This window comes from Taudactylus pleione, unplaced genomic scaffold, assembly GCF_031769625.1.
Source record: "Taudactylus pleione unplaced genomic scaffold, aTauple2 ptg000191l, whole genome shotgun sequence".
Classification (NCBI taxonomy): Eukaryota; Metazoa; Chordata; class Amphibia; order Anura; family Myobatrachidae; genus Taudactylus; species Taudactylus pleione.
In genome coordinates, this window is record NW_028284593.1 from 3,873,809 (window position 1) to 3,882,177 (window position 8,369).

An 8,369-nucleotide genomic window follows, 5' to 3' on the forward strand; every position below is an offset into this window, starting at 1 on the left:
CTCTCCCGATACATATTCCAATCACAATCCTGAAAAATATTCAAGTAGAGATCTCACATTATATATGGGCTGGGAGATTACCCAGAGTAAAGATGCGCTTGTTACAAAGACCTCGTAGTGATGGAGGGCTGGGTATTCCTGATCTAATCAAATATTATCGGGCAACCCACTTAGTCTCGTGTGTTCTCTGGCACGCTCCGCCTAGCCAGAGAGTTTGGACATCTATCGAAGCCGGAGCATTATCTGTTTATTCTCCCTATTCTTTCCTTTGGTGCCCTGCCCTCTCACGATCACCTAAGCTAAACATACTTTCCACTGTTCGATTTCGATTTGGAACCAATGCTCCCGTCTCTATAATATTCGCTCATCTCATCCCTTAATGGTCCCTCTATGGAACAATCCTGAATTTGTCCCAGGTACACAATATAAATCCTTTCGCCAATGGACTAAATCTGATATCTTATTTTTATTTGATTTAGCTCCCTTGCAGACTTTCCCGGAATTTGTTGAATTGCAATCTCAATTCTCCCTACCCAATAACGTTTTTTTTCAGTACCTCCAATTACGCCATTTTTTTCATTCCCAGACGCAAACCTCTATAATAGCTGATAAAACTACACTTGAATCACTCTGTCTACATCCTCACTCAACTAAGGGTCTTATTTCCACAATTTATCAATCATTAATCCAACATAATCAACCCGTAAAAGAAGCCCATGAGGAGGCCTGGGAGAGAGAGGCGGGCGAGATATTAACACCTGAGGAATGGTCAGATATAAGGAATGAGATTGCAAAGAGCTCTATTTCAGTCCGCATACAGGAAAACTCCTACAAAGTTTACTATAGATGGTACCTGGTCCCCACTCGACTTCATGCTATTTACCCCTCTTCCCCTAATTTGTGCTGGAGGCTCTGTGGCCAGGTGGGATCCATGCTGCATATCTGGTGGTCCTGTCCTAGTATTCAGAGGTATTGGGTGGATATACATAAATTGATTAAGGATGTAGTTGATATTCAAGTCCCAAATACTCCTTTATATACCCTCCTTTCTCGGCCTATTCCAAATACCACACGAGCCGAACTGAAATTAATCAAACATATATTGAATGCAGCTAAATGTACGATTGCCTCCCTTTGGAAGTCATCCACTCCCCCTTCTGTTTTAGCTACTATTAACGCCATATGGCACACCTATAAAATGGAACGAATTACAACTGTCCTACATGACACTCCAGATCACTTTGTTAAAACATGGTCCCCATGGACCGCACATTTTTCAGCTGAACCACCCCTGACAACGATTTAGCTCTGTCTTATTTGGACATAATTTGTCTCAGCGATTTTGCTCTCTAATTGACTGGTACCCCCCCCCCCCCCACCCTCTTCCCTTCTCTTTTTCCTAATTTTTACTATTCTGTATAACCTATTCTTTTGCATATTTGTATTCAATGTTTATATATATGTTTCTGTATCTATATATAATGTATTCCTTTTTTTGTGATATATTTTGTGATATATGTTTCTTAATTCTAATGTTATTGTAGTTCACAGAGTTTTTTCTGTGATTATGTTATTTTATTTTCTGTGTCAATTATGGTAATGTTACTATTTTAAATGGAATGGAATATAAAAAACGATTCAATAAAAATATTTCTCAAAAAAAAAAAAAGAAAAAGAAGGGTCAACACTGCAAATATTGACTGTTTGCATAAACTTAATGTAATTGTCAATAAAAGCCTTTGACACTTATGAAATGCTTGTAATTTTACTTCAGTACACCATAGTAACATCTGACAAAAGTCTAAAAACACTGAAGCAGCAAACTGTATGAAAACCAATACTTGTCATTCTCAAAACTTTTGGCCATGGCTGTACATAGGGCCTGATTCAGAGCCGCTCGTAAGCGGCCGCTCATTCGTTCCGAGCGATGTTTGCACAACTGCGCATGCGTACGGATCGTAATACGCATCCGCGAACCAGTCAGTGCGGCCGAAAATCGTTTGCTTAATAGCGAATGCCTGCTATTTTGAGTGACAGGAGGAGGCGTATGTGGGTGGTAACGGGAAGGTGCTTGAAAACGGGGAGTGGAGATCAGAACGCAGGCGTGCTTAAAGGTCAAAACGGGCGTTTTATGGGTGTGCATAATTAATACAGCAGCGTCATTGACCACGTCACTGGGTTATTTTATAGTCAGAACTGCTCGCAAGATTGTGGTAGGAAAAACCAACCACAAGAATAGCGAGCAGTTCATACGCTGGTCGATGTACTCGATTAATCTAATAAATAGCGGACATGACGTAGGATGCGAGCAGCCAGGGGGCGTAGTTTTCCAAAACAGACCGCAAAGAGCGAACGGTTCATTTGAATAGCCACCCCATTTTTCTGAACGAGCGAGCGCAAATAGCGTCCGGCTCTGAATCAGGCCCATAATCCGAAATTCAACAAATACTGATGGGAAGGGGATTCCCTTTTCAAACGGAAGCTTTCCAGAAAGAGAGGGAGATAGACAGACAGAAAGATAGTCCAATCATTGCAGCTGTTCCTCCTCCAAAGTACACATTTGGTAGTCTTTTAAACACTGTGCAGTTTATATTCAGATTTTTTCACTTTCCCCTATCATCTGCTAAATTCCATTGTATTGATGAGTGCTTTGCAAAATGGCAGAATCCTTAAGCATATAAGAGAAAACTTCATGGTTACACATGGCTTTATATAGTAGTTTCTTGTGGGACGAAGTTAAATTGTGGCCACTTGTGCTATAGCGTACTTTAAACATGATGCATATCATGCTAAAACGATTAACATGCTTTAAATAACATTATTATAAGTCGACATGATGATTTACCACAACAGTGAGAAATTGTATGTATCCCATTGTGCTTTTAGATTTTATTCCCTGATTAGATATTATACTGTGAATGTTCAATTTAATTCTCTTTATACAACTTTATATGTTTTCTTCTTCAGGGTACATAGGGATCCACAGGGACACCGTGGGGATATTATAGTTGGAAGACCAGGCACCAAACAGTTAAAGCTTTGGCTCCCAGAATGCCCTGGGTCCTCCTCCATATATACCTTTCCCCTAGCCATAAGACCTCAGTTTGTTAGTTTGGTGTGGCATGATCAGACGCACCTTTGTAGCAGGGGACTGCTCGGGCAGTCCTTAGCTTTTTATTTTATTATTTATTTTTTATGTGTTTTTGAGTTGGCAGTACCACGCGTCTGTATCAAGACGCACGTACTGCGACTCCATCTACCTCTGCCGGGCCGCAACATCAGTAATTGTGCTGGTGATTTTGGTGGGTCGCGGTTGGGCTTTGCTAGCAGCAATGCTGCGACCTGGACTGCACTGATTGATCGGAGACGTCAGGTAAGGCGATTCCTCGCTTACAGGAAATCGCGTGCGGCATTCCTTGCTTCTGGTCTCGGAGACTCAGAAGCCACTGCTGTCAGGACCAGGCGTCCTTACTACACGAGCTGGGGCTCTATTGTCTGACGCCGGGGTTCGGCAGCAGACGCTATCTGTTGCTGCGAGGTCAGCATACCCAGTTGGTTAATGCAGCTTAAGGGAGGTAGGCGCTCCCCTGGCAGCTCTGACCCAGACGCAGTCCCCACGAAGGGTTTTGCGCGTTTGGGTTGCTCCACCTACCCTTCACGTGTATGAGACGCTCGCGGTCCACGCTCAGTGCGCCCGGTAGCTGTTGGTCTCAGGAGGGTCTGGGTCAGTCTCGCTGTATACCTCTCCCTTGGTTAAGGAATACGGTGCTCTATATGTCCTACCATTCTTTTGCGTTGATTTAGAGCCAATTGTAATTATATTACATGTGACTGTTTGCTAGCTGCTGACTGATATTATTATTTGTTTTATTTTTTTATCAATTATAACTATCACTGTTATTTCTTTCTGAGTACTTCACATTCATTGAAATTTTGTGAAGGCTGTCACATGACTTTGCAATTTTGCCTTTACTTTGAATATGTCAAAAGATAAAGGGAAACAGGAGGGGGAGCCACTTGTGCTGTTTTCACGTAAATCATGGACGACTTGTGTCTTCACAGGGACATAAAGGAGGGTTTGTGTGTTGTCTGTTATAAAGAGCCACCTCAACAGTCCGGTTTACCTATTGGACAAGAGCCATCTTGGGCTTGTCCCACGTTATGATGCAGGTGGTGGATCGTTTGGCTACTCTGACGATGCCTCCTTTGAATGGAGTGTCCACCTCATATGCTTTCCTCAATTAAGGCTGTTGATGGCCATTCTAGTCAAAGTATGGCACCATCTAATGTTGATAACAGACCGGTAGTGACTAAAGCACCTAAACGCAAGTTGTCTTTATCTCAGTCTGCCCAACATATGAATTCAGATGCATCATCAGAGGAATCTATTGATGTACAGGATTCCTCTCCAGGATCTACTTCTGGGGAGGAGATCATCCATCTACGGTGGATGTTACTTCTTTGGTGAGGGCAGTTAAAACGGTCCTATATATTCAGGATGATGAACTGGCTCACAGTAAGAGGACTCCACAATGTTTAATTGCCATCAAAAGGTGGTCAAAACTAAGTTTCCTGTGTCTGAACAGCTCACTGAGCTTATTGAGGAGGCATGGGGTAACCCTGATAAGCAATTTTATGTAGATAAGAGAATAAAATCATTGTATCTGTTCCCACCTTCTGTATGTACTAAGTGGGAGGTACATCCTACTGTGGATGCTCATGTAACGCATTTAATCAGAAATGCTACATTGCCTATTCCATCAGCATCTTCTCTGAGGGAGTCCACAGATTAAAAAATTGAAGCCTGTCTTAAGGCAATATTTTCATCATCTGGAGCTGTTACCCGTCCAGCTATAGCTGGAGCCTGGGTAGTTAAAGCTGTGAAGAATGGATTGAGGCATTGGTTTACTCTCTACCAAATGCTACCAGAGAACAGAGGATAAATACCTCCCACATACGGGAAGCTTCTTCCTATCTGGGAGGGGCTGCAGTGGATGCTGGAATTTTAGCTTCTAAAGCATCAGTAGTGGCACGCAGGGCCCTTTGATCCTGTATCAGCTTTCCAAGATCTTGGAAGTCTTACTTTTTCATGGAAAGGTACTCTTTGGAGCAGAGTTGGATAACCTAATTACTACTTTGGTGGCTTCAAAGTCAGCAGGTCTGCCATCTACGTCAAAGAGTAGAGCTAGGAAGGTTTCTTTTCAGTCCCGTCCTCCCGAAAGAGCTAAAGGACAGACTTTCTCTAGGCCGACAAGTTTTCGTAAGTCACAGCGACAAACTAACAGGTCTGGCCAGGCAAGACGTTCAGCTTCTAAGCCGGACAACAAGTCCTCGTCTGATGGAGTGGGCCTCCTCCTGGGAGATCCCAGGGCGGGGGGCCGACTTCTTCAGTTTGCGGATTATCGGCATCAAACAACTACAGATGCCTGGGGCCCAGAAGTGGTCTCTCAGGGGTATGCCCTCACTTTCAGGAGACATCCCCACCAGAAGTTTTTTTTTGCCAGAGAGCCTCCATCAGATGTGGACAAGGCCTTGGCTTTTCAGGAAGCCATTCACTCCCTGCTACAGGCAGGGGTAGTAGTCAAAGTTCCTGTGTCCCAACAAGGAAGGGGTTATTACTCAAATCTATTTTTGGTCCAGAAGCCGAATGGAGGATATCTCCCTATACTGAATCTAAAAACAGGTTTATCCATATTCCCAAATTCCGCATGGAAACTCTCCGGTCAATTATTTTGTCTATGGAGCCAGGAGATTACATGGTTTCCCTGGATATTCAGGATGCATATCTGCATATGCATTCCACCAGCAATTTTTAAGGTTTGCTGTCCTTCAGCAACATTACCAATTTCAGGCTCTACCCTATGGCCTTTCTACGGGTCCTCGGGTATTTAGCAAAATAATGTCAGTCATGACTGCTTATCTCGGGCGTCAGGGAGTCCGAATTCTGCCATATCTGGACAACGACCTGATATTGGCACGGACTTCGGTGGTTTTACAAAATCATCTTCAACTGACTATAGTCTGCCTATAAAGGCACGGCTGGATCATCAATTGGAAGAGATCATCACTTTCTCCAACACAGCAGATGGTATATCTGGGAGCATTTCTAGATTCTCAGGCACAAAGGGTGTTTCTGCCAGAGGACAAGATTGTGGCCTTATCAAAGCGGATACACATGCTGTTACGTAAGCGAAGAGTATCCATTCTGTCAGCACTGCAGGTGCTGGGATCAATGGTATCGACCTTTGACATAGTGGGGTATGCTCAGTTCCATTCGAGGCCCCTGCAACGGTTGATTCTCTCCAGATGGAATGGACAGCATCATTTAATATGGTCCCAGATGATCTTTCTCACTACAGAAGTTCTTCAACCCCTCCTGTGGTGGCTAAAAAAGGAGCATCTAAACAAAGGGCACCCGTTCTGGAATTGGGCACCCGTCCAAATTGGGTGCTTCTCACCACGGACGCCAGTCTTTGCGGATGTGGGGCAGTGACAGGTCATCATACCTTCCAGGGGAGATGGACAAATCAGGAAAGTCGTCTGCCAATAAACATTCTGGAACTGCTTACTGTATACAAAGCACTTGTCAGGGCACAGGGCCTGCTCCAGGGCAGGCCTTTCCATATCCAGTCCGACAACGTGACTACAGTGGCCTACCTCAATCATCAGGGAGGCACAAGAAGTTATGCGGCCATGAAGGAAGTGACAAAGGTTCTCACTTGGGCAGAACGTAATCTTCCGCCATCTCGCCAATATTCATTCCAGAAATACTCAATTAGGAAGCAGACTTCCTAAGTCACCAGGACATGCACGCCGGAGAGTGGTCTCTCCATCTGGGAGGTTTTCAGCTCCTGGTAAACAAATGGGGTCTACCAGAGAGAGATCTCATGGCGTCACGCCACAAGGTACAGGCCAGGTCCAGAGACCCATCAGCAACCTTCGTGGACGCACTGGCAGTAAGATGGGAGGAAAGATACGCCAACTGAAGTCCCAAGAGTTCTCAGGAAATTCAAGCAGGAAGGCGGAACAGTAATACTGGTGGCTCCTGCTTGGCCCAGACGTCATTGGTTCACGACATACAGAATCTGGCGGTAGACACTCCATATCATCTCCCTCTGTGGCAGGATCTGTTAACGCAGGTCCCTGCCGACATCCGGACTTGCCCCATCTGGTTTTGATGGCGTGGCTCTTGAATCTTCCATCATAAAAGCGAGGGGATTTTCCAGTTTTGTAATTCAAACGATGCTTAGAGCTCAGGATTTCTGGGATACTGGCTTTTCTGCAGGCAGGGTTAGACAATGGTCTCTTCCTGGCCACTTTTGAGAGTGTAGGTTTCTGCACTGTCAGTCTGGTTTCAGAAGAAGATTGCTTAATTCTTTTCCAAGGAGTTCAGCCTCCTTTTGTTCTACCGGTAGCACCGTGGGACTTGTCTTTGGTTCTTAAGAGGTTACAAGCTTCCCATTTGAAACTTAACACTCTGTAGATTTGAAGTGGTTGACAGCAAAGACACTTTTTCTTCTTGCTATCTCTTCTGCTCGCAGAGTCTCTGATTTGGCAGCACTCTCTTGTCACTCCCCATTTTAAATTTTTCCCCAGGATAAAGCTGTGCTTCGTACAAGGGAGGGTTACCTTCCTAAGGTAGTGTCCTGTTTTCATATAAATGAAGAAATTGTTGTTCCAGCTTTCCAGGCTCCAGAACTTTCTGTAGGTGAAGCCTCCCTGGATGTAGTTCGTGCTCTCCGTATTTATGTGGAGTATACAAACTGTGTTCGAAAATCAGATTCTCTTTTTGTATTATATGGTTTTCACAAAGGAGGATGGCCAGCTAATAAGCAGATTCTGGCGAGATGACTATGCATGACAATCTCAGGTGTACACGCAGGCTGATCTTCCTGTCCCAAGCACGGTGCCAGCACATGTATGTATGTATGTATGTATGTATATATATATTGTGATAGGATCACTGGTAAAGTGGTCTGTGGCAGGGACATTTATCCCAGATTCCTGTCCTATATGTTTAAAATCCCCAGGAGAAAGTCTGCAGTATAGCAGGCTTGAGTTTCGGCTTTTTGAAAAGCCGGTTTGGGACCTGGGGGTTGTGGGTGAGAGGAGAGGGAGGGCTCCACCCACGGCCACTCCAGGTTTTGGTTCTCGCAGCCTGGTAACAGGCTTGATTGGGTTCCCACCTGAGGGTGGCCAATATAAGCCTAGTGTGTTGAGGGCTGATTGTCTCACCTGGGAGAGCAGGCAGGGAGTTTGCTCAGAGACACTGGAAAAACCTATTTGTGAGTACTGTGCTGGGCTTTGTTGCTGGCGAGGGCATTAGGCCCTGCCAGGTTCTGGTAGTGAGGGAACTACCTGTGAAGTTA